This window comes from Camelus ferus, chromosome 16, assembly GCF_009834535.1.
Source record: "Camelus ferus isolate YT-003-E chromosome 16, BCGSAC_Cfer_1.0, whole genome shotgun sequence".
Lineage (NCBI taxonomy): Eukaryota > Metazoa > Chordata > Mammalia > Artiodactyla > Camelidae > Camelus > Camelus ferus.
In genome coordinates this window covers 28,818,433-28,846,183 of record NC_045711.1, presented here as the reverse complement: position 1 = coordinate 28,846,183, position 27,751 = coordinate 28,818,433, and the positions used below count along the sequence as shown (strand labels likewise).

At 42.4% G+C, this 27,751-nt stretch overlaps 1 protein-coding gene across 9 annotated transcripts in view; it reads left to right on the top strand.

Moving 5' to 3' along the window:
• Positions 1-27,751, top strand: part of KCNJ16 (potassium inwardly rectifying channel subfamily J member 16) — a 58,642-nt gene that overhangs the window by 21,202 nt on the left and 9,689 nt on the right. Inside the window, exon 1 of one of the 9 annotated variants that reach the window (XM_014567842.2) lies at positions 9,714-9,844. The exons of the other annotated variants lie outside the window; for them this stretch is intronic. The gene's annotated coding sequence lies outside the window, so the exon portion shown is untranslated. Of the gene's footprint in view, positions 1-9,713; positions 9,845-27,751 lie in introns of those variants that run through there. 9 annotated transcript variants of the gene reach the window in all.

Sequence of the window (27,751 nt, the reverse complement as noted above, 5' to 3'; positions counted from 1 at the left end):
TGGTTTGGGCATTTGTTTTCTTTGTGAAATGACTTCACCTGTGACGAGTTCAAATTGGCTGTCTGTCTTTGAGAACATCTGTTGTGCCTTTATTACGAGGAGTATGTTGTCTTTGATTTTAGGTTTCAGTTCTAATCCTGCTCATAATTTTCATTCACAATTAGATATGGGAGACTCTATCAGTGTATTTAATGCTTACTTAAAAATTGCTAGTGACATTAGTAACTATCTTACGGGTTTGCTTAAGAATTAAAACAGATCAGATAAAATGTAAAACTGTTACCGGGGTAATGGCTACGATTATTGTATTAAAACGGATGCTCACATTTCCAAATGAGCGATCCTTTTGATTTTTTTGATGTGACAACACAGAACGTTTGGAGCAAAGATTTGGAAATTGCTGGTAACATGCTAGTTTTTCAGATCGTGTTGGGTATCAGGTAAGCGGTGCTGATGACACTATGTACATTTCATCAGATGGACAATGAAGACAGTTGTCTTCATAAGTCAGTTGATGTACACCTTCTGCTCTACTGAAAACTGAGCCCCTCAGAACGAGGATGACTTGGTATTAGGCAAACAGGAATACGTTTTGACCTCAGCATTCTCAGTGGCTTCTATAAGGTTGATTAGGTTATAGCTAGTAACTTGGTTAAGGTCTTTGGATATAAACTTTACTTTTTTAGAGTGTAGACAAATCTATATTTAAAACATGTAACTCCAGAGCTGCAGAGAGGTGCATGACCTAGCCAGCTGAGGAAGGGAGCATGTACCTTACTTTCTTTTACATCCTCTTACTATCAAAAGAAAGCCTCTGATATGGTGGAATGCTCATTTTGGAGACATGACATGTGCAAGTTTAATTTCTGAATCAAACCAAGGGAAAATTCCTAGGCGTTTTATGTGCATTTTTCTTAATATGATCACAGAATCGGAGCTAGCCATCTAATCCCAAACGAGACATGACCTCACTGGGGTTTGTCCCCTGACTGAATTTCAGAGTCGCACACAGGGACGCGGTCAGTCGCACCGCTGTGCGCTCCTGTGTCCTTGCTGATGTCAGGAGCTCATTTGAGGGCAGGGAGGAGGAGGGTGCACTCCAGCAAATGTTTTCGGAACAAGTATTCACCGCTTTTGTCATAAAGACCATTTAGTGGTCAATCTGGAAACCAAGAATGGAATGAGTTACCTTGTTAAAATTCTTAAATCAGAAAGCATTTGTTTTCTTTGGTGGGTTTCATCAAAAATTAGAGGAACGGGTCATTAGAGGGAAGTGGGGAGACTTAATGGGAGCACCTGGAACACGTCTTCAAAATATTCGTGCTCATTTAGATTCTTGAGGGAATGTTCCTAAGGATGGACCCTGAATGCAGCCCCCCATAGCATATTTTTCAGCTTCCCTACGGTGACTGTTTCAAATGCTTTCCATTCTCTTTGACTCTCTAATCCTGTCTCCTTTACCCTCCAACCCCTTGTTTAACCAGGAAAGAAAACCACCAACTTTTTGCCATCCGACCTATCGACTTGATGGCAGCTGAACCCGTTCTTCCCTCAGACTCATCTCGCCTCTTCCCCATCCCTCTGCTACTCACCTCCTCTCCCTGGTCCTCTCCCTCCCTGATGGATTTCGGATTCTTGTGGATTCAGACCCCTGAGTATCTCTTGACTCTGTTCCCTTTGCTTTGATCCCCTAGGTTATGCAGTATCATCCTCGCTGCCCTTCCTGTCTGTTGTCTGGCCAATCCATGCTCACCACCACTGCCAGACACATCCTTGTCAATACTAATCAGATTGTCTTATTCCCTTGATCCAAAAGCCCTTTGATCTTGCCTTAGAATCACTGAAATTCTTTAACCTGACTTACCATACACTGCTCCCCACTCCTCTGTCCCCTACCTCTCCCTGTCCTAGATTCCACGACCAAGCCAAATAAATACTATAGTTTTTCCTGCTAACATAGTTTGTCTCAACCAGTTGCAGTCAGTGTGGACAGAGTAAGGGTGTAAATGACACCCTTGGGGAAAAATGACTCACAAGTATCTACTGCAGGATGGATCCACCGAAGAACAATCACAAACATGCCCGTGGCTTTTAAAGAAAGTAGGAGCCTATCCAAGAGTGAAGAAGGCTAAACACGAAAATAAGTTTATTCCTTAGTAGAGTTTTAAGTTGAGTATTTATAGAATTTCCTTAACGCATGATAAAAACTTCGTAAATGCTCACTGAATTATATGGAAACAGTTAAAACTTTAAATCATTTTTTACACTATCCTTCTTAACAAGCCTGCAATTTTAAATCCAGTTTCTTTTTTAATCCATTTAAAAAAAAATGACAACTTTAATTAAGACTTAGTGGTATTTAACAATTGCTTAGTGATATATGTAATTTAATGAGCATATACCCTAATCGATCAGATTTGCTCAATTTTATTTCCAGTACAGACGCTAAAGACCAATTTGTTTTCTGACCTGAATATTAGAAGCTAGAGCCTTTCTCTGTGACTTTGTGTCACCTCCCCTACCCGCATTCACAGTAACTGTGGAGTTGAATTTTAATGGAATTGGATCTTTGAAGTGGAATTTTGAGTGGAATCTGGACAGATTCTGGGCTGGTCAAACAACACCTCAATAATTATGAGTTAAGATACATCACATTTTAAAAGATATTCAGAGAAGAATAATCAGGACATTGAGCAAATCCTAACACATGGCTTAGGACATGGTGTCATACTGGAGCAGACTGGTGTCAGCGCCCAGGACCCAGCTGAGCACACCTTTCCCCAACTCCCCATCCTGAAACATTGATACATCATGTCAGTGACTTGAAATTGGCCATGCTTGGAGTTTATACCACAGAAATGGGCAAACGCTACAATCAGTCCTTTTTTTTTTCCCTCAGAGAGCCCATTATTAGAATTTGCTAGCACACAACTGCTTGTAAATTAGTTAAGTGTTCCAGCTGTCCTGCTTGACACCTGCTGTCTTGCTGGCTCGTTTTTTGTAGCATTTGTCCCAACCCTTTTCTCTCTCAGAAGTGACAAGGTAAATAACCTCTCTGCATATCAGGAACCTAGGAGGCTCCGGAGGGTGTTCAGTGGAAGAAGGGAAGAGGGACTTGGAAAGTAAGGAGCGACTATGAGATTCTTCTCTTTTTCTGTCTGAAGAACTGGCTGTTAGAAGTGGGACACGACTTTTTGTATCAGGACAGCAGGAGGATCAGAGAGGCTTGTGAGAGCTACGGGAGACACAGTTCTGTCTGAGTTTAAGGAAGGACTTCTCAGTGATATCGTGAGTCATCATAAAACACGACCCAAACACGCGAAGGGGCACTGGGTTCCTTGCCAATGAAAATGTTCGGGCAGAGACTGAGGACGGAGTTTGAGGGCATGTCTAGGCGGGGTCAGACAGTGAGTTCTTGTTGTGGTAGTGCCCTTCTGGGACTCCTATTCTGAGTTCAGTCCTCCTCCCCTGCGAGCACCTGACTCGGCCATGGCAACAGTTCTCACTGGGTCCTTGCTTAGTAATGTGTATGTTTGGTAGATGGTACGACAACCAGCCGGATAAATAATTCATCCAAATTCAGGGAAAAAAAATGATCCAAAGAGAAATTTTTATTATGCCTCCTTGTTCAGCTTTGAAATTAAATAATTATTTCTAATTGGAGAGAAAGTCCATGCTAGCCAATTTACCGCAGATTTATTTCTGAGTCCAGATTTCGAAATCTATTAGGATTATTTACATGGTAGCACAGTTTGGCCCAAGAGAGGAAAATAAGCTAGTAAGTTTCAAATAACTTAGGAAGACAGGTGATGGGAGACTTTCCTAAGCAGCGGGAGAGGAGTGCGCCGTTCAGCCGTGAGGACTGCAGATACTTCCTCCGGGTCCTGCTGTCGACCGGCAGTTAGAGTGACAGGAATCACCCAGGCCAGCAAAAGTGGCTCCTGGGAGGTCTGTTTGGGTCTGTCCGAAGGCGTGGTTACAGCAGGGACAGAGGCTACAAGAAACCACTTAGAATTTCCCCTTAGGTATGGAAAACGATATGCAAGTAAACAATTCTGTCCATTGCCTACATTGTACCACATGAAAGTCAAACTGTTTTCCTCTCTATTTCAGATTACTCTACTGAATTAGTCAACATGATTATCTTATGGATTATCCTAAGAATAGTTGTATAGTGTTTCTCCAAGATCAATGCCTTTCATTTGCACATTTTTAAGTTTACCTAGTGCTTCTCTGCCTGTTCCTTCAGCCATGTAATTTCCTCCAATTGTACTCTCCCATCAGAATGTTATGTAACATTGAGCTGACAGATATTATCACCTGGTGCTTTTATAAGTGCTTTACAGATGTTAATTTATTTCCTTCTGCCAAGAGTTATAAGAAATAGGTATTTCTATAACCTTTCTTTTACAGAGGAGGGGACTGAGGCACCGTGTGCCTAAATAAAGTAGCTAGAGCCGGGATTCTAATTAGTGGAGTATTATCCATCTCAGTTCTTTTTTTTTTTTTTTAACCACATAGGTCACCTAAATTTTTAATCACACAGCTCTGTGAGAGCCAGCTTGTCATTAGAAATTCTCAGGGGGAGATTTTTTTATTCCTTCTACCTGGTGTCAAGGTTGAAACAGGCACATCTCCTTGATGTCCTCTGTAGCACATCAGCTTTATTTCTTGCTCAGCCTTACCCTCAGATGGTAGCCTGTTGGATTCCATCCCTGTGCAGCAGGGTCTCCGAACATAAACTTCCCCCTTGGGCATGCCCTAGCCTTATCCCCCATCCCTGAGCACCCCCCACAACTGTTGAAGAGGAAACTCAAGGTCTTCACATGTTAGCAGAAACCCTCTGTGCAGAAGCTACCTTTGTCATTCAATTTCCTCATAAGATTCCTGCTTTCTTTTCATGTTTTTGACCTCTGCCATCTACATTCTTAACCACTATGTTGCCTCTTACTTTAAAGACAAGAAATTAAACCAGTCTTAACATGATTCTCTGAAAAACCAAAGCTGACACTTACCCCTCCATGGAAGAGTGCTTCCTCCCTACCCATTTTCCATTCTTCCTATGAGTGTATGTTTTCACAAGCAAAGAGTCATGTTAACATCAAATTACAAACACTGTAGCCTCTTACCCACGTTTTACATATGTACTTTCTCCTTAAAGAGTCCGCCTTTATTTTGTTTTTGAAAGAAATCATATTTACATGTTTTGTGAATCCATATTTGATTATAGATCCCACTAACCAACAGGAAAAGTTATCTACTTGGTTCTTTGAGTCTAGGAGAGTAGTTCTCAACCAGGGGTGGTTTTGTCCCCCAGGGGACATTTGACAATGTGTGGACACATTATTGGCCATCACACTGGGAGTTGGGGTCATACTGGCATGCAGCGGGAAGCGTTTGAGGATGTTGCTAAACACTCTATAAGCACAGAACATCCTCCCACAAAAAAGAATTACCTGGCCCAAAACATTAAGGTTGAGAATCCTAGATCTAGCATTCTGTGCGTTTAAAATGATTCTGTTGACAATTTATACATCTCCTCAATAGTACTATAAAAGCTATAGAAAAACTATGTGCATAGACAAATTTATCTGTCTCTCATTAATATATCAGGCTGTCAGATTAAGTAGACTCAAATCGTATGTCTCATTTTTAAAATTTTCTCTTCTCAGAAGTATGAATGGTTTATAAAGAACTCCAACTTATAACCTTGTCTTAAACCAAATATAATTCTTAAAGGGAAATGGTTATAATAGCAGATGCCTGTAGGATCCGTTATTCACTCACTCACTCATTCATTTTTTTCAAGAAATAAGTATTAAGCATAAACTGTATACCAAAAAACGTCATAGGTGAACAAGTGGTTTAGGATTAAGCTATGATTAATTTGTAGATTAATATTAGAATCATTTTAGTTAATGTTTACTGAAAAGCTGTTAATATGGGTCTTATATCATCTATAGTTTATTTATATTATTTAACACAAATGTATAAACAGTGTTTTCTTTAACTTTTTTTATTGAGTTACAGTCATTTTAGAATGTTGTGTCAAATTCCAATGTACAGCACAATTTTTCAGTTATACATGAACATACATATATTCACTGTTACATTTTTTTTCACTGTGAGCTACCACAAGATCTTGTATATATTTCCCTGTGCTCTACAGTATAATCTTGTATATCTGTTCTGCATGTGCCTGTCAGTATCTACAAATTTTGAACTCCCAGTCTGTCCCTTCCCACCAACCTCCCTTGGCAACCAGAAGTTTGTATTCTATGTCTATGAGTCTGTTTTTATTTTGTATTTATGTTCTTTTTTTTTTTTTTTTTTTTTAGATTCTGCATATGAGCAATCTCATATGGTATTTTTCTTTCTCTTTCTGGCTTACTTCACTTAGAATGACATTCTCCAGGGACATCCATGTTGCTGCAAATGGCGTTATGTTGTCATTTTTATGGCTGAATAGTATTCCATTATATAAATATACCACTTCTTCTTTATCCAGTCATCTGTCGATGGACATTTAGGCTGTTTCCATGTCTTGGCTATTGTAAATAGTGCTGCTATGAACATTGGGGTGCAGGTGTCATCCTGAAGTAGGGTTCCTTCTGGATATATGCCCAGGAGTGGGATTCCTGGGTCATATGGTAAGTCTACTCCTATTCTTTTGAGGAATCTCCACACTGTTTTCCACAGTGGCTGCACCAAACTGCATTCCCACCAGCAGTGTAGGAGGGTTCCCTTTTCTCCAGAGCCTCTCCAGCATTTGTCATTTGTGGACTTTTGAATGATGGCCACTCTGACTGGTGTGAGGTGATACCTCATTGTAGTTTTGATTTGCATTTCTCGAATAATTAGTGATATTGAGCATTTTTTCATGTGCCTATTGATCATTTGTATGTCTTCCTTGGAGAATTGCTTGTTTAGGTCTTCTGCCCATTTTTGGATTGGGTTTTTTTTTTCTTATTAAGTTACATGAGCTGCAAAAATTTTCTCCCATTCTGTAGGTTGTCTTTTTGTTTTACTTCTGGTTTCCTTTGCTGTGCAGAAGCTTGTAAGTTTCATTAGGTCCCATTTGTTTAGTCTTGCTTTTATTTCTATTGCTTGAGTAGACTGCCCTAGGAGAACATTTTTTACATGTATAAATTGCCTATATTTTCTTTCTAGGAGGTTTATTGTATCTTGTGTTATGTTTAAGTCTTTGATCCATTTAGAATTTATTTTTGTGTATGGTGTAAGGGAGTGTTCTAGCTTCACTGATTTACATGCTGCTGTCCAGTTTTCCCAATACCATTTGCTGAAGAGACTATCTTTATTCCATTGTATATTCTCTCCTCCTTTGTCGAAGATGAGTTGGCCAAAAATTTGTGGGTTCATTTCTGGGCTCTCTATTCTATTCCATTGGTCCATATGTCTGTTTTTGTACCAATACCATGCTGTCGTGATTATTGTAGTTCTATAGTATTGTCTGAAGTCTGGGAGAGTTATTCCTCCAGCCTCTTTCTTTTTCTTCAGTAATGTCTTGGCAATTCTAGGTCTTCTGTGGTTCCATATACATTTTATTATGATTTGTTCTAGTTCTGTGAAATATGTCCTGGGTAATTGGATAGGGATTGCATTAACTCTGTAGATTGCCTTGGGCAGTATGACCATTTTAAGAATATTGATTCTTCCAATCCAGGAGCATGGGATATCTTTCCATTTTTTTAAGTCTTCTTTAATTTCCTTCATCTATGGTTTATAGTTTTCTGTGTATAAGTCTTTCACCTCCTTGGTTAGATTTATTCCTAGGTATTTTATTACTTTGGGTGCTATTTTAAAGGGGATTGTTTCTTTACTTTCTTTTTCTGTTGATTCATCGTTAGTGTAAAGAAATGCAACTGATTTTTGAATGTTAATCTCAGTGTTTTATTTAAGATGAAATTAAGCAAAGTGCTTTACATAATGTAGTATAAATAGGACAGAAAAAGATTTTTTAAAGGTTGATTATTCACTTTTCACATCATTAGTTAAATTGGTGGTTGGTAATATAACATGCACAAAGGAGACATAGTTGTTGATCCAATAATAGTATTCCTTTCTCTCCCCCGTGATTTTGTAATGAAACTAAGACCAAACAAGGCACCTTCTTCAAGTCTCTCAAAAGAAGTACTTATTTTTAATAGAAATGACAACAGGAGTAATTGTAGGACATTTACTTAATTTAAAAATTAAGGTGGCAACATCTTATGTGACAAATTGTAACAATTCTCATATTGAAACAAAACAAAAAACTCTCTCTAAAATGTAAGCCCCTCAACCCCCATGTTCTCCCCATCCATCACCACATTCTTTCACTCCATTTGACAGCAGAATGCCCTACAAATGGGGTACAGATTGTCTCCGCTTCCTCTCAGCCTGTTCCCACTTATTCCTAGTCTAATCAGGCATTTGTCTCCAAAATTCTATTGCGGTATCTTTCGTCAGAGCCACCAGTGACATCACATGGCCACACCCATTGGTCAGTTCTCAGTCCTCATCTTGACCTGTCATTAATCTCTGGCGCAGAGTATCACTCCCTTTTCCTTGCCGTATTTTTTTCACTTCATTCCACATCTCATGGTTTTCCATCTACTTCAGCAACTCTCTTTTTCCTTTGCTGGATCGTCCTCATCTTCCCAACTTCAAGTTGGGTTGCCCTAGAGCTTAGTCATTGGAATCTTTTTTTTTCTCACTACCTTCACTTCTTGTGTGTTCTCATCCATGTCTATAATTTTAAATATCATATACATACTGATAACTTCCAATCTTATACCTCCATTCTAGACCTCTCTCCTCAACTCCAGGATAATATACATTGTCTACCTGGCATCTTCATTTGGTTGTCAGAGAACATAGCCAGTTACCACAGTAAAACCTCGACCACTGAGTTCTCCACTCCAAAATTCCTTCTCTTCTAGTTCCATCATCTCGGTCATTGGTACCAGCATTGACTCAATTTCTTATAAACGTCCACACATTCTTGACTAGTTCATTCCAAATTGTAAGATTTTCAATAGGTGAAAAATGGATGTTGAGTGAGAAACTTATTCTCTCATCTCATAACCTTGGAAGAAACACACAAACAAGCCAGAAAACAAAACCAGCTTCTCAGAAAAGTATTGAAACTTTGTCCTCGGAAACATTTCTGAAGTTGTCAGTGGTTTTCCAGGGGCACACACTTTCTTGGAACCCAAATAAAATGATGTTTGGCTAGAGGTTGTTCACCTTAGGTTCAGGACTACGTAGTCAGATGGGTTGGGTGTGGTTTTGCATAGAACAAACCTTTACAGTGACAGTATTAAAGCACCTACACTTAGGAAGAACTAATTTGGAAGAAGTTATACAAGTCCTGGAGGTGTTAGTGAGGAAAAAAAAAATCCAGTCTCTGGGACAGTGAGTTTAGAGGGAACGTTTGGCCATTTTGTGATTTGGGGAGATCCTTGTTGAATAAATTCAAAAGACAAAGACGTAGACAGGCAGGAAGGAAGGCAATTTCTTCTGGATTCTTGTTTTCTGGAAGCCACCATTGGCAAGACGATCTACTACGTGTAGGCATGGGAACCAGTTAAAGAAAGTGTTGATTCACTAGAGCAAAGCGGAGAACGCAGTGGCCTTTGTGTGTGGTGAATGTGTCCGGAAAGGCAAAGAAAAACGAGATTCTCCGGTGGGGTTTCTCATCTCCATGGTGGGGGGTGCTGACAGCTTCAGAGAGAGCGCGGAGGAGCAGGGAGAAAAGAGCCCCAGGAGCTCTCGCTGCAGTGCTCTCCTACGATGAAAAGGCCCCGGGGGGCTGAGCGGAGCGCCCCTCTCTGCAAGCAAGGTAAGCCCACTCAGCGGGCTACAGAGCATCCCAGCCTGAGCTGGCTGCTCTCCTGTGCGTCCGTTTTGCGCGTGTGCCTGCTCAGAGACACCTGGATGGTGCTTCCTCTGGCTCCGTAGTCGTGCCTGACTGCTGTGCGGTCTGTGGCTGGGAATAGTCTTTCTTCCCTTCCTTTAATCTCTGGGGAGTGCTGAACCAAACAGATGAAGAATGCAAGTGCCATTTATAGATCAGTTAAGGGAAGTAACGTTTGGAGGGAGAGAGAGACTGAAAGCAGGATGGCTGAGACAGCCGAACGTTACTGCCTGACGTGGGATGCTGTGGGAAGGGATGAGTCTTTGATTTCCTGTGGAAACAGTCATTCCTAAGACCATCTTTCTGTGTGTCTTCGTCACCCTTCCACTGTTCCAAAGTGACAACAAAGTGGCATTGAGGTTTTGAAGTCTGTGATAAAATACGCTGTCATTGATTTGTAATTAACTACGCCTTTACAACTAAAAATGTAGGCATAGAAGCTGTAAAGACTCATTAGGGGAAAAAAAAAACTGCTAAAAGGTAACTTCAATCAATAGTAAGCATTAAAGTCTAATTAAGTATAAAAGCACTGGGCTTTTTAACTTTTAATGCCTCTCTTCTACTCATGGCTGTCTTTTGATTTGCAATCTGGGCCGTTGCCATGGAGTAAATAACATCTGTTACTGTTCCGTGGCTTCGGAGTTCCATTTCTCTGCTGAAGGAACGGAGGTTGGGATAATGCAGCTCGTCTACCTGGAAATTCCAAGACCGCATCGAGGCATGGCCATTGGTTTAACCAGAAATATGTCTCACTTATGAAAGTCTTTAAGCTTTTCTTCCCCACCCCTTCTTTAATTTCCCGAGAGCCTTGAAATCGTCCTGAGAATTCAGAGGCAACTAGAGGTGACATCCCCAGAGGTCCTGAACGCCCGTGATCCTGAAGGTGGAGTTCAGATGGGCTGTTATAACCAGTGTGACCTTCCCAAGTGACTTAGCTTCTCTCTGCCTCCTTTTCAAAAGCCTTTAATAATCGCTCTCTCTTAGATATCACTTAATCTCATTCAATACGGGTACCTGGCACACAGTGAGCAGAAACTCAAGGGAGACAATTATCATTAGCTCCATTTTAGAGGGGAGGGAAACTCTGTTACAGACAGTGATAGTGGGTTAACAGCTAAGCTTAAAGTAATATCTCAAATGGCTCGGCTCCAGGGAACGTATGTCTTGTTCTCAGGTTTGAGAAAATACAAGCCAACTGCAGCTTTGTAACAAGGAAGGGAGCGTACCTGCAGTGTCACAGGTAGTTCTGGCTGTTGGCACCAGCCTTGACCCGCCTCTGACGTGGTTTTCTGACCAGCAATATGCAACTTTCAGCTTGCAGACATCCACATTCCATCCCTGGGCCTCGCCTCTCTGATAAGCCCAATCTCATCGGCGCTGCAGCTGAGGTCAGGGGAGATGTGTTGGGATGGGCTGGCGTGAGCGGTGAGGAGGGTCAAGAAGGGAGTCGGGGCCGGGGACATTCTTTTCTGTGTACGTAGCTTAATAAAGACAAATCAGGCATTTCACACGTGGATCATTTCAAATCAAAACGTCTGCCTCCATCCTTGCCACGGTGGCTGCTCCACGCCGGCCAAGGCAGAGTGCCTGTTTTGTCCAGGTGACAACTACTGACGTGTGTGGGACACCTACTGTTTCAGACTGCTACCTGACTTAACGCTCATCATTACCCTGTTAAAAGGGATGAGGATCAAAGAGGTCCAAATAACTGGTCTGAATTCACATGGGTAAGTGGTGGAGAAGAGATTCCAACAGAAATCAGTCTTTCTCCAAACAGCAAACCGAAATGAATTAGGCAAAGGTACTGCTTGGTTTGCATTACATGAATAATATATGTGGAATAACAGTGTGTGACATGAACCTGGTAAAGCATTTCTCAGACCCAGACCAGCAAAACCTGCATTTGCTTCCCCTGCAAGACTCCTCCCAGTGGGATCCAGGGGCAGCCTGGAACATGAGAGAAACTGATCTAGAAGCATGTCCTGCCCTTGGAAACCTCCCTGTCAGCCATTACTCCTGGGTTTCCCCTGATCTTTCTCTAAGAAATTCCATGATCCAGCCTGAGGTTTTGTTTTCATATGTTTGTTTGTTTTTGTTTGGTTTTTAACGTTGGAGATACACAGAAATACAAAGTGAAGATAAAAGCAGATCCACTAAAACACAGCACTGATGTAATGAACAAAGGCACGCAGAGTCCCAGAACATGGGTCAGGGTGATCTTTCTTATTGGCATGAAAATATGGCTCATAATTATTAAAATAAAAAGTCAGACCTGAGTTGTTTTTACTTTAATGAGATGATGAGGTCTTTCTGACACTTTATTTTTTTTAATCCTCTTGGACAGTCTCTCGCCGCTGTTCATTTCATAAAATTTGAGTAAATGTTATTTGCTAAGTTAATGAAAAACAACATAACATAGAGCCCTTAAATCTTTATATAAAAAGAGGCCTTCAGAGTTACCTAGTGCACCCTCCTAACCAGTTCAGGAAATTCTTCCGTATATATTCTCCAAGTTGGTCATCCAAATTCTGAGTAGATGGTCCCCACCTTCACTAGATTGTTAGAGACACAATAAAAGCATTCCTCTTGATACAGTCATTAAATCTACTTCCCTGTAAATGCCAGACACAAGTCCTAGTTCCAGCTTCTGCAGCCTCACCCAGGAGGGTTCCTTTCTCTACCACGTGAATGTGGATGTCCCGCCTCTGCCTTGGACAGTGTGGCCTCCTGGGAGCAGGGCCATGTTTGAATGACCTCAGCACAGCCAGTTCACAGTACAGGGACTACAGTAAGGGTCTGACTACATGAGTGTCTACTTTCTTTAATATTTTCTTCTCCTTCTCTTCTTTCCCTATGTCTCCTGTTCCAATTCTTCACCATTGTGGTGACATCTCCTAAAAAGCAAAATGTCCAGAATTGAACATTATACTTCAGCTATGAAACATCTCCAATTACACAAACTATTATTCCTTTCACTGGAAGTTCTGTGTGGGTGAAGAACTTTTTTTGTTAAATCTTGGCCTCAATTTTCTGGGAAAGATCCATTCTTCAACTCCTTTTTCACTCCTCCCTTTCTTACTGCTCCTCTGTGCTGGCCTTCTGAACTTGAGATTGGTCACCTTTTAGTGTAATTGTCTGCCTGAATTCCCCACCCCTAGAGCTTAGGGCATTGTCCTCACACACAGGCCCCTCTGCTCCTGGTTTTGAGATGGGTCCATCTGTAGAGCACCTGAGTGACTCTAAAACACATCCCTGGGGACTCTGCCAGTATCTTCTGCACTTCGCTCTGCTCTGGACTTGTGCCCCAGCCCTAGTGACTGAGCTTCTTCTCCTCTCCCTCCCCCTCCTCCCCCAACCCCTCCCCTCCTCCTCCTTTTTTCACTGAGATCAGGTCCAAAGAACCACCTTCACCCTGACTCTGCTTCCAACAGCTTCTCTCCCTATTAAGACTTAAAACTTTAGCAATGGAATGAGTTGAATTTCTTATGGTCCCTTTTCTTGCCAACATTTATTATCTGTGTGACCCTGGAAAAATCTACCAAACAAGTTAAGTTTTAATTCTTCATCTTTTCAATGGAGATATTATTGGTATTTGGTTCTTAGGATTTTGGGGAAAATTAAACAAATTGATGGTTGATAAAGTGCCTGGCCCTGTGCCTGGTCCTTAAGATGCGTTTCTTTTCAGGCTGAGGATTGTATATGACCCTTATCCTCCCTCAGTCTGGAGCCCAGATCCCGCACCCCAGCTCCACGCCTAGGGCCCAGGTACTATGGGCCCTGCCTCTTTGATGTGATTGCCTGTCTGCCTGAATATCTGCCTGCTGCCTGCACCCACTTCTCCTGAACTCCCCAGCACTCTTTCCCCTTCTTCCTTGTCCCTTGGCCTCCCACTGCATGGCTGTTAAACTAACCAGCAAAAGCCCTGTCCTTCTTCTCTCCGTCCGCTGCCCTCCAGCAGCTCAGCTGAACTCCTGTCCTTCCGCAGTGGTGGGCGGACCTGCCTCCAAGCACAGCGAACGCCACTCTCCAGTGGGAGGTCCTAAATCCATGGCCTTGGACCTTAGGAGTCTGGACGTTCTATTGCCCATTAGACCACATACATCAGATTTGGTACTTGTGATACAGGAAAATGGGACATGAGAGGATGGTCGTGCCCCAGGTCTTGGATGAGTCCCTGGGACATGCCCCGACAAGTGAGGGTCCTCGGCTTCACACAGGAAAGAATTCAAGGGCGAGCCATTGTAGAGTGAAGGTGGATTTATCCAGAGAGATACATACTCCACAGACGGAGTGTGGGCCATCTCAGAAAGCAAGAGAGAGTGACCAAGGGTCCTAGGAGACACACATTCCACAGGCAGAATGAGGGCCATCTTACTCAGAAGGGAGAGTGGCTACGGGGGGGTGGTCAGTTTTTATGGGCCAGGTAACTTCATATGCTAACAAGTGGGAGGCTTATTCCAACTACTTTGGGCAGGAGGCTGGGATTCCCGGGAGGTGGGCCATCACCCACTTTTTGGCCTTTTATGGTCAGCCTTGAAACTGTCATGGCGCCTGTGGGAGGCCATTTAGCAGCTAGTGTGTTACAATGAGCCTGTAACGATGCTCAAGCTCTGCTGGGAGTTGAATCTTCCGCCATCTTGGTGCTAGTTGCTCTGTCATTCTTTTAGTGGTTGTGTCCTGCCCCCTTCCCTCCTGTCTCACTTCGAAAGGCGTTGCTGTCTTCTCCCTAAGTAAGTGTTCCCAGCCATCGGGTCCATCCTCTCAGCTCCCCAGGCCCATACGCTGCCGAGCAAGAAGCTGTGAGCTCTGTTCCACAGCCAGCTGCTCAGTCAGCCTTCGCAACCGTCCCAATGGTCTCCCCGGGCTGAGACCCAGAACACACAGTCCCCCACAGAGCATGGCAGTCCTCCACCCACAGGGTTCCAGGGTGGCCCCTCAGGGTGGAAGGCACTGCCTTCCGCCTGAACAAGTCTCGATTGTGATGATAATACATTCTTCACTCTTGTGGAGTTGCTTTTGCCTTGAGGATGGAAGTGTGTGTTTTCTCACCCCAACCCTTAGATTGTTTTGTATTCTTTTATGAGCTGGTCAGTCAGTGTGGCCACAAGAGCAGACAGCATCGCGGCTCAGGAAGAAATAAAGTTTATTCTACTCGAAGGTCCTTGAGGCGGGAGGGGCGGCGTGCAGCCCAGGCCACGCGGGAGGGACACCAGGATGGTCAGGAAGTGAAGACAGCAGCCAGGGAGGGTCAGGCTATGGCTGGCCTCTCTCGGGGTTTGCATGAGGAAGGCATGGCTCAGCAGGATGAATAGCTTAGCTGTGGCCGGTCTGAATACTTTGGGAGGGCGTTGGGAGATGAGGGTGGTTCCTCGTTGCTTGATACCTGGCACTAGGATGCCTGCAGCAGAAGAACACTGCCTCCTTGCATGCAGAGCCAGATACAGGGTGTGTGGCCCTGGGTTGGCGGGTTTGTGCATCGGAAGCATCTCCAGGCTGGGTCCCTGGTTCTCTCTAAAAATTGGCTAGCCCTGGGAGGGGCAGTCTCTCTCCAGCCAGAACAGTTTTGGTTTGTTTTTATTTTCTTTTTTATTAGGATATCAAAACAGCATAATAGAAAATTTTAAAATATTTACAATGCATAGATATTTTCATTGGTGGTTTGACCTGACAAACAGACCCTCCTTCATCGCCTAAGAAATGCAGTAAAATGAATTTCTCTGTTTCACTGACACTGGGCAGCCACTGACCTAAAGCCTCTTGAGTTTTGGTTCCCTCTTCCCTCCCCTTTTTTCCCATATGAAGTCATCATCATCATTATATGAGATGACATATTTCTGATCATGGTTTGAGTGCCCTTGAGGAGAGCAAGCCAGCGTTCTATGCACCTCAGTGGAAAAGGCCTTTGCCTCGTTACGGGGATTCATAAACTGCCTAGAACACGTGTGGAGGAGAGCTGAGAACACGCAGGAACCAGACTTACACACGCACACACACACACACACACACGCCTCCTCTGCAGCACTGAGTCTTTACGATTAGGATTAATCTTGCCCTAAGAGTCAAGTTTCTGGCTGCAGAAGGAATTAATGCCAAAATAAGTCTGTGTTCTTTGGATCCGAGCAGTAGGAAGCTTTATCCTTGCCACTTTCCTCAGGATGCTCTGTGACATCACCCACCTTGGGTTGTTTTTCCCTTTGTGTTCAAACCCTCTGGCTCAATTCCAAAGGGCGTCCAACGGCAACAAGCCTTCCCTCCCAGCCACCCACTGGCCGTATAATCTCACAATTGGAAACACTCGTCTCCGTGAAAAGGCATCGCCCAGTTAGCCTCATTGATAGCACTTCCCTGGCCCCCAGCCCCAGCTCTGGGCTTCCTCTGGCCTCTTTCCCCCTGACCCTCTGTAGGCTCTGAATGGTTCGGTCGGGTGTTTTTCCGGTTGACGGTCGCAGGTGCTCGTGTCTCCTGGAGTGCACGTCAAGCAGAGCGGGTAGACGTACTTCAGGGAAGCTTGAAAACACCCACCGATGCTGAAACATTTCCCCGCAGCCCGCGTGCTTGGAGTTACAGGAATTGCATGCAGTCTCCTTAATTCTCGAAAACCTGGTTCAAGCCTTCCACACAGAAGACATGCATATCCGAGAGCACGATGTTAGCCTTTTTGCACCACTTGGAATCTAGTTATAGAGACCTGGGTTGCAATCCGAGTTCTTTCACTTTCCCCACTCCGTGATAGACAGTGAACAATTCATTTCTCTAAGCCTTAGCTAGTTAACTTGCAAAACAAAAAAGATATGATAAGTGCAATTCAGGCTTGTCGTAATGATGGAGGCAGAGTGACACAGAACTGAGGCTCTGAGAGGCGAGACCCAGCTGGACGGGAGGACAGACGTCACTAGCAGGGGAAGGTGGGAGCACATGGGAAACCTTGATCAGCATCATAAGTTGCCTCTGGTCTGGACCCTCCAGGTTGCACCACTCTGAACTGCTTGGTGGCACTTTTGGAATTCCTGGCCATCACTTTTTGGAGAGTTGAGAGTAAAATCTTCTGGGGGAAAGGGGCTGGGGAAATACGCCAACAGAGGGATGAAGTCACAGATCCCAACGTGTTGCTCCCATACAAAGAGCATTCTTCTATTCGGATGACGAGGACAGAGGTCATGAACCTGCAGGGGAGAGGAAGTGGAGACCACTTTGCTTGATGGCTCAGGCATAGATACTGTGTTTCCAGAGCAACCCTGGGACCAAGAACCCAAGAAGCAAATGGAAGCTCTTGACTGGTGGTGCTGGGGAGTGATTTTCACAAGATGTTAGTGCCATTTAGCCAAAGACGAATGACTTAACAGAACAAATAGCCCCTCACCCTATTACGTCTCCTTTCTTGAATGTCTGAGAATATGGAAGCTGGCCTGGGTATATTCATGAGTTATTGAACATCTGTCTTTGAGGACTGGTTTCTCATTCTTTTCAGTGAGGGCATCCAATCTATCTTTCTACAGGAAAGTCACATGAGATTTGGAAGTTCAGATGATCAATGATATTGACATTTCTCAATTAAAAAGCCAATAATTCTTCCTCTGGCCCTAAACTCTATGAATGGAAAAAGCTGCTGTAGTTTATAGCGTATTTTTTCTGATAAGATTTTAAACTTCTCTCACCTTTCATTTTAAAGGTTTCCATAGAAATTTAGTTATTTTATCTTTCAGCCATATGCTAATTTTTTTCTCTTGCCAACATGCGTAAAAAGGGAAGCCAATTATAAGTGCAGATAACGTGGTATTCTTTTGAAACTCAAGTCTTGAAATGTTCAATAGTGTTAAACAAAGTCTCCTCTTGCTTGATACTAAATAAACTTTTGAAAGAAAAAGAGATTTTAAACTTCTACAGTACTGCCAGAGGGCTCCTCAATTCAATGAATTTTTCATAAATGTTATCTACCTTACATGGGTGCGAAGTGGCTTTTCGATTAAGTTTGAGCGAAGAGCTATTTTATTACCAGAGAAAACATTCCTCTCTGTCCCCTCCCCCAATCAGCCTCAAATAAAAGGAGGCCATGCTGGCTACAGTTAGAATTCTTATGAAGGAATTTTCATAAAATCAGTAGCTAAAATTGTTGAATTTTCAAAATATGTTGGAAATCTTTCTCTTTATCGCCATGCTGTGTACGTCCTTGGCTAAGAATGAATTTTGATTTGGATGTGGGGAATCTATTTGTTCAAGCCAAGCACCACTCAGATTTCCACAGGCCTATTATCTGCTGGCTGAATTAGCCCAAGGAATTAAAAATAAAAATGTCTAAACTGCCTTTCACTCAGCTACCCGGAATGTGCTCCTTGATTGCATCCTGCCTGTCTGATAACTTGAATTCAACAGAAAATCATTTGCATGGCCAGCAAGGTACAGAAATGGGGCATTCTTTTCAGAGCACATGATTTTTTCCCAAGACAAATGCGAACCGATTTCTCACTACTTCCCTTCCATGGCTTATCTATGCCACCATCTTCCTTCATTAGCCTAGAAAATTGAGAATTAACCACCAAAGCAGAAAGCTGGGGGAGCACCTTTGCACCTTCAATGCTGGGAAAGGTCTCAAACCTAACCACCTTTCTTCCCGACCTGTCACATCCTGCCACCCTGATGTTATTCTACCAGAGAAGCCTCCACTCTTAAGTGTCCTGTCTTGACACAGCGTCTACCATGTACTTGGCAAGATTGAACAGCTCAAGGGCAATAAAAGTCCTCATAATACTCAGTAACAGTCCCCACAATGCCTCGGAGAGAGCTAAATGTTGATTGAATTGAAGAACACACAAAGGCTTTTCCCATGATCTTTTTCAGCTCATTACATTACATTGGTATGTTTAGCTAAATGCTAGAGTCTCTTACAGTAAAGCTCTAAACATCTCATCACAAGACTTAAGGGGAGGTGCCCCCATCTGCCTCAAACTCAACTCTCCAGTGTTCATCACAATGACGATTCCAGCCTCAGAAATGCCGGGAACAGCACCACTTCTTAAGAGAAGCATTGCTAAGTTGGGTCACCTCTGTTTGTACAGGCATTCATAGATATTGAAATCAAACCCCCCGACTTCGGTAGGGTGGTTTATTCTTGTCCTGCTGCCCTGTGGTGGCAACAGAAGTACAACCAGTGGAGAAAGTCTAGAAAATGAAATTCATGGAAATTCAAGAGTCTGTCAAATGCACCGACTTCCGTTAGCTATCTGAATCTTCTCTGTAGTAAGTGGCAATGCTTTTTTGCCAAGTGCCCTTGAAAAGGTTCAGGCTAATAGAAAGCTAATCTCATGTGGTAGGCAACACGCTGCTTACGGTGTTGTCTCAATAGGCTGTCCAGCTGGGTCTTCCCAGGGAGATCATTTGTCTTGTGTTTTAAGGCCTTCTCCATTTATCTGTGTCCACAAGGGAAAAGTGGGAACTGAGATAATAGCCAGTAACGGTTGCCTTGCTTTCCTCCCCAATAAAGATGTCTTGGGTTTTCACTGTGATAGCTTAAAACAGAAACTCAATTCTTTAAAGGTCAAAGAAATCGTTAGACACTCTCCAAGGAGTTCCTGGTCTACCAGCAAATCACATCTGTGGGTCCAGTGATTCCCAGAAGATTGAATAGACTAATAGATTTTCTGTAATTGCCAAAAACAGACAGTTCGCAGGCAGTTCTCACAAAATGGGAAAATAACAACAGAGAGATAGGATTTGGTTTTCTGATGGAAGAGCATAAATGCCAAACTTGAAAAAGGTCAAACATCATGGCACGTACACTTTCCATAAATTACGTTTGTTTTGAAATGAACGGTTAAGTTCAACCGAAGGAGCTCCCAACCCAAAGTATACTGGGGCTATTCAAGGTTAGTCACAGGTAACCTGGCATTTAGAAAGCAAAGTGATTGACTAGTACAAGATGATTTCTATTCTTTGGGATACTTGTGGTTCTTCTGGGCAGCTCTGTCGTGGCTCCCTGAAGGTTATATCAAGGCAATCAGATTCTAGATGGGAATTTTCAAATACCTCTGGGAAATTGCCAATCTAATAATTCTTGGTGGGGAAAAATATGGCAGGTAACTCTCAATCTCTTTCCCTCACTATTCCCCTCTCTTCATTTGAATCTGTACTTGAGTGACCTGTTGTCATAGCTACAAGCATTGCAATTAAGTACTTTATTAAATACTAGGTATGATGGTGAAAGGAGGTTTGGAAACATAGCTTCATGGACTCCTCGTCACGGTCCTATGACCTGCATTTTTTCAGATGAGCAAAGAAAAGCTCGAAGACTAACTTATGCAGAAGTGCATGGTTAGTCTTGCTAGTGGATCAAGCAAGCATCTGAACGTAACCTCATGTCTGCCAGAACCCAGCTTCTCAGTTCTTGATCTCAAGGGTCTCTGAGAATTCACAGGGGACGAGTGGGGACAATACAGTCAGAACTACTGAGGTGAAACCCAAGGATCTGCACGGTGTCACGTGCCTCCTGGGATCGTGGAAGCAGATTGTTAGTAGACAACACTTAAAAAAATAGTCATACTCTACGGCTTGCTGGCGCACCTGCATGAGGTTTTAGAATGCGTGAGTAGGAGTTACTGGCTAGAGCCAGCTACTTAGGCAAATCTGCATCATAAATATCTAACTGCCTTCCTCAAATTCATTTATTTCAAAAGATCATTTTCTTGCATCTTAAAAGTCTATTGACATAGACCTTAAAGTAGTAAGGTTGCAAAATAGCACAACTTTCAATATTTTCTTTCCAAAGTTATTGAAAAATACTGAGACAAAAGGAAGAGTCTTAAACCAGACTTTGGTATACCAAGCCAAGAAGTGAAGGTATCAGCAGTCTAATATGTTTTGGAGTGTGGAAGGGAGAGAAGGGGGCACTGGGGCTGGGGGGAGAACTGCATTAGATGCCTGTTTAATTTGAGCTCTGCTTTATGTATCCCTGACTTGTTACCAACTGCCCTCCTGATTTCTCCAGTTGGTCTCCAGGGGCCAAATCTGACCCAACTCCCTCTTCCTGCATTTCCTTGTTTTAAATGAGATCTGGTTTTACTTAGATGAATTAAATGTCACTATATTTGTTTCTGTGAATTGTTCCAGCAAAAAAAATTACAGCATCCATGTCTGACTTTAAACGTCTGTAAGACTGTCTGCCTCTCTAGGCTATTTATAGTTGCCTTTTAAACGCTCTAATAAATGCTTTTAGATCGCTTTTGGTTTGCTTTCCCTTTATGGAACCTCAGAATCGGGAAACTTCAAAGTACCAGCTGAAAGTACCTGTTTTTTTTTTTTGCAAAAGTGAGGCATGTTCATTGTAAAATTTTAGAAAATATAAGTAAACAAATAGAAGAAAAAGAAATAATCATACCAGAGAGAGCCACAATTAATATCTTGTTTATGTCATTCTGTCTTTTCTCCATGTGTAAATATATTTAAACTTTAAAAATTATGTTGTACAAGCTGTTTTATAGCCCTCTTTTATTTTTTCCACCAAACAATATGTCTTATATTTTTTCCTGTCATTCTCCTCCTCCATCACTTTTAATGGCTACATTAAAAGTAATGAGTAATGATATGATTGTACCATTACCTGTGAAACAATACCACATTTATTAGATGGCTAACCCGTAGCCAAAATTTGCTACTACAAATTGCCCTACAAAGTAGTCATGCCACTCTGCTCATTTATGATAGCTTCTTTAGGATGAATTTCTACAAGTGGAATTTCTGGATCAGAAGCTGTACCACGTACCAACCGTCACACATAGCCAACTCACCTCCAGAAATGACTCTAATTAAATATATAACATAGTGTTATATTATACATTATATAATGTGATAATATATTATATAATAATATTATATCTTTGAAATGGCAATATAATAGCATGAATTAGTGTTAGGAGAACCACATTTCTAATCATTAAATCATTTTAACAAATTGCTTTAAACACTCTTTAGTGCCAGCCACATTTTTTTTTTTTCCACTCCTGATTTCCAGAGATTTCTGCAGCATAGTTACATGCAATTACCATCTTCAGTTCTAGGGAAGCTGCTAAGCAAAAGCAGATAGTAAGACTTTTTTTCTTTTTTTAAACTATGTATGAAGTGGCAGCTAGGATAGGGGAGAGGCAAGATAGATGGAAGGAATTGAGAGCGGGTGTTTGGAGAACAAACACTGATGATTTGTCAGCGTTGATGGTTTTATAGTTCTAGGAATGCTGACTCTCTGACTATCTCCTTGAAGATGTTATATTGTCCGATTGCTTTTTAATTCACTCCTTCAAAGTATAATTAGTGAGAGCCTACCTGCCACATATTGCTCTACCTGCTAGGGACACAGTAGCAAACAGGACAAGAGGAGGATTTCTCCAAGAATTCCCAATCTATTCCATGGGGCAACCCAGCCAACAAACATGCAAATCCATCAGTAGTTGTAAGTGTTTTTTGAAATAAATCATGTTAACCGGACAAAAAACAATATTGTGGGGTGAGTTTTAGTTTACACCCTCATTACACAAGCCACATAGGCAGAAAAGGAAGTGCAAATGCCCTGGGGCAGGAACATCCTCATGTGTTAGAGTGGAGCTTAGCAAACTTTTCCTGAAAAGAGCCAGATAGTAAATATTTTTGGCTGTCTGTTGTGACTATTCAAGTCTGCAGTGGTAATGTGACAGTAAGTAGCAATAGATAACGAATAAACATTGGTCTGAATGTGTTCCAATAACAGTTTATTTACAAAGCAACCAAGGAGTCAGATTTGCCCCCTGGACTGTAGTTTTCTGACCCCTGTGTTAGTGAAAAAGGGAGATTCAGTGGTGATAGTGAACAGTGAGAAGGAGAATAGTAGGAGATAATTTCCAGAGATGGGCAGAGGTCAGACGTGTACAATCTGCATACAACGCCAATTATGAAAATGACTCGAATTGCAATGGGAAGACATTGGATGGTTTTAAGCAAGGGACTGACATGTTTTGATCTTATTTTTGAAAAGAGTAGATCCAAGTACAGGAAGGGCAGAGAGAGGAGATCTCTTAGGAAGGTGTTGCTGTAGCCCATTGAAGACCTGGTGGTTTTGACTGTGCTAAGGAGTGACTAGTTTTAAGATCCACTTTGAAAGAGAACCAACAGGACCTGCTGCCGGTTTGCATGATGGGGCTCGAGACTAACAGGCCACCACTCTTGCATAAAGGGCGTATTTTTTAAATGTAAATTAAACTGAATTTTAACTGATTTTTTTGGGGGGGGTTTCAAGAAACAAAAGCTATCCCTGGCTAAGACAAGTAGAAGAAAATATTATTGAAAAGGTATCAGGTAGCTTATTGTATCAAAGGAATTATGAAGAAAAAGGCACGGGTTTGAGGAAAACCAGGAAACAAAATGAAAATGTTACCTCCCTCGGACCGTACCCTCCTCCGGGACACTTAGACGTGCACCACCACGCCGCTGGCCGCTTGACTCGTCATTGCCTGGAATAATAGGACGCAGCACGCTTGTGTCACTTCCCCAAGACTCAAAGTCCTGTTGGGGAAGTTCTGATTGGCCACTCCAAGGTCAGCTGACCCTGCTCCTCGTGCACGTGCTGGAGTGAGAAGTGGCTTCTGTCACCTCCTCCCCTGGAATCATCCTGTCCCATCATCTCTTACCCACCTGGTTATTGAAATACCTTCCTGGTGTACCTCCCCACATCTGCTTTTAAATTTCCCCAGCTGATTTTCCACAGACAGCCAGAGTAATCTTTTTCAAAATGCAAACTTTATTATATACTTCAACTGTCTTCACTACTCTTGGGAGAAGGACCCAAATCTTTAATTCTAGCTCCTAGGTCATGTATGCTCTGTCTTTATTTCTCTTTCTAGCTTCAACCTCCCCCCACAGACCCCCATTGAATTCAGTTTTTGGAAAGCATGCCCTATGCATCTTTGAGTCGCAGAGCCTTCGTAAATTCTGTTCCTCTGCCAGGGAAACTCCTTTTCCCTTTCTTCTTATTTAGTTAACTTGTATTCATCTTTGAGACTATAGTTCAGACATTCGTCTCTCCCAGACTCCATAAGGACCTGGTATTAAAAGTTATTACGAGCAACAGAGGAGAAATCGTTAGTCCAGGAAAGGGTTAAAAGGAGACTATAAATAAGGACAGTTTCCAAGGTGCCAGCCATTGTTGTCTTTTACAGTATGTCATTCACTCCTTACAAAAACATTTTGAGATACGTCAACTATTGTCCTTCTGTCTTAGATAAATACAGTGTGGCTTAGAGATATTTGTGAGATGCTGATATCACACAGCTAAGATGTGACAGACCCATAGCTAGAATCCAAGCCTTTGCTCTCCACCTTCCTGCCCTCTGCCCGCACGCCTGGAGGACCGTGCTGTGGAGCTTGGACTGAGCCCCGTGGTAACAGGAGAAGGCACATTTACATTTCAGAATAATCACAGTGGATGAAAGTGCCAAGAGATGAGTTAGCAGCCTGCTATGTAAACCAGGTAAAACCGGGTTTTTAGTTGGTCAGGAGAATTTGGATTCCATGGTAAAATGCAGATGAGTTCCTGTAATGATAGGTTCTTGTGAGAACCAGGCCTTAAAATTAGCTCAGAACAAAGGACACAGCAGTCAAACTACACCTCTAAATGCAAATTCTACACTAGAAATAGTGAGAGCCTTAACAGCCAGATAGTGACTGAGCCTCAACCAAACCAAATCGGAATACCAGGTCTGAGCGGGGAGCGTTTTTTTCACCTGAGGTTAGAGCCAGGAGAATTGAAGAGCCTGCTCTCAGCTTGAATGTCAAGTCCTAGGTCAAACTTCCTCCGCTCACTCTTGTTAAACGGCACCCTCCCCTCTTGTTCCAGCCATTGTCCGGATTAGTACTTCATTTTGCTTTCTCCTTGGTATTTACTACATACTGTCAGTGATCATCTCATTTTATTGTTTTTGTGTTTCTTGACATCTCTTAAATGTAAATTCCACAAAGGTGGGACTCCTCCCTCACTCCTAAAAGTGGGTAGGTCTAACCCACAGTAGAAGCTCAATTTAAAAATGAACGGGAGGGGTAGGGTATTGCTCAGTGGTTAGAGTACATGCTTAGCATGCACGAGGTCCTGAGTTCAATCCCCATTACCTCCATTAAAATAACTAAATAAATAAACCTAATTACCTCCCCCACAAAAAGACAAAAAAAAAACCCATAAACAAAATAAATAAAATATTTTTAAAAGACATATCTAGAATATTAAAAAAATTTTTAATAAATTAAAAAAAATGAAAACGATCAGTAACAAATTCTCCACTGAAGGATTTTATTTATTTATTTATTTACTTATTTATTTAAAAAAATTTTTAATTGAAGTATAGCTGATTTACAATGTTGTGTTAGTTCCAGGTGTACAGCTCAGTGGTTCAGTAATATATATACATATATATATATATTCTTTTTCAGATTCTTTTCCATTATAGATTATCACACGATACTGAATATAATTCCCTGTGCTATACAGTAAGACCTTGTTGTTTATCTGTTTTATATACAGTAGTTTGTATCTGCTAATCCCAAGCTTGCATTTTATCCCCTCCCCCCACCCTTTCCCTTTGGTAACCATCAGTTTGCTTTCTATGTCTGAGAGTCTGTTTCTGTTTTGTAAATACGTTTGTCAAATCGAACATATGATACAAATGAACTCTACAGGAGGATTTTAGAGACCACTGGGGAAGTACTCCTCACACAGTAAGGGGAAATGGAACTGCGGTCTTTTAAAAAGATGTTAAGATCGGCCGATGCCCAGCTCCTGCACTAACCCAGATCTAGCTCAAGGTAAACTCTAAGCAGCTGGGGCTGGCATCCAACTCAGACAAGGATGGGCAGGCTGATTTTCAAGATAAGAACAAGAACAACCTTCAGAGCCATCTCAGCAAAGCATGTACATACCGTTTAAGAGAAAGACTACGATAATCACCTTGTGAGTTTAACCTGTTACCTTCACCAGGCTTGTCAGTCTTGTTTCCTTTAGGTCGGTTCCTCAGAGCAAATAGCAACAACATTCTTAAACAGAGCTGAAGCGGATGCATTACGTGTAGATGAGTGTGCTGAAAACAAGGAACGGGATTTTCTGTTTGGTCACAGTTGTGAAAGAAAAAAGGAAATGACCTGGTCCCTGGGGTTTGGAGGAAGTGGTAGAAGACAGAGAAGTGGCCCACGTGGCTTAAGGGTGGGAAGTAGTGGTGACATCCACATCTGTTAGGACCCACACGTTGGCTTCCCTGCCGTCATGCAAGTGGAAGGCTATTCGAGAAAGTTGAAGGACATACTCTGATATTTTACAGACGGGGAAACGGAGTCCTCAGGGGCAGCAATGACTGAATAACTGCTAAGAGCCCAGCCCCGTGAAAGATGGCGTTCCATCTTCAAAGAGGTTCATTCAGACCTCACAATAACTCAGTAACAGGAGTATTATCCCCATATCTTGGATGAACACACTGAGGTTCAGAGAAGAGTTACATAAACCAGTCAAGACGGGGAGGACAGATCTGGAACTGGAGTCTGCCCCCCAGTTCATGATTTCTTTACATTACCAGGAAACATTTAATTTCAGACTCTCTCTTAATAATGAAGTTCTTTGATTTTTAAACCAGAATAATTGGCTATTACAATTCATATTATTTTGGTCCTACCTTGACGTCCAGAAAATGGAGAAACTTAATCCCAGACTCCAAAGTTCCTCTACTCCTTTATAAAACATAGCATTATTTGGGATGAGGTAGCATTTACAGTCGGGTGATAGATATGACTTGGAAAAACTGGGCTCAGAAAGAGGGTCTCCAGATAAAGTGACTAGTGATATTGTCATTGCTGGATTTCTGCTTCTTCCCAGCACCTTCTTAGCTTCTCCTTCAGTTCACTGGTAACATACTACAACCCCTTTCTTATTACGGAAACCCTTTATTCCATAAACTGGCATGCAACTTTCTTGGATGGATTCAGAAAAAGAAATTGTAAGGTTGTGTCAGGAAAGAGGTAAACTCCATGGTCACTGAGAAGTTGGACCAGGATTGGAGGGTAGGGCTGGGAGGGAGAGGAGAAGAAAAAGGGAACAAAAGCTGTAGGTCAGACCCCAGCCTGCTCAGGGGATGACAGCAGCTGAGGAGGAAATAGGAGAATACCGTGGGTTTGTCAACACGGGAGAAACTGAAGTTAGGGAGACGGAGTATTTAGAGACGTCCGGACAGTGTCTAGCCCGTACTGGGTGCAGCAGCCATTCAGTGGCTGAGCAAAGAGGGCCACCTAAGTGTGTCTGAATGCCTTATGAGGATTCCAGGCAAGATAAGGCTCAGGCTTAATTCCAAGGTAAGAAGCTGTGGGACAGGTTTTGAGCGCAGTAACTTGTTTGGGTTTGCGCCTGACTCATTAACACCCTCTTTCTTTGCTCCTCAGCAACCAGAGCCCACCCACAGTCATCTTACTACCCTTCTCTACTGGACCCTCCTGTAGCCCCCCTCCCCCTCCACACGCCACACAAGACAATGACCTGTACCCAGAATCTAGGCCATCCTTTTTACTCTCTGCCCTGTCCCCAACTCTCACGTTTCCACTAAAATTTATCTCACTTAACAGTTGCCAGGAAAGTAACTTGATGACTGATGACATCTAGTAAGTCATTTATATGATAAAGAAGGTACCTGTTAATCTCAAAGGCCAGAGGCATTAATCAGTGAATTTTAGGGAGGCTATTTCAGGCCTTTATTTGTGGTGTCTCTCGAATTAAACGAAGATGATTACTATTAATATAGTTATGTTAAGCAGATGCTAGAGACAAGAGCGATTTTATTTTCAAAGTGA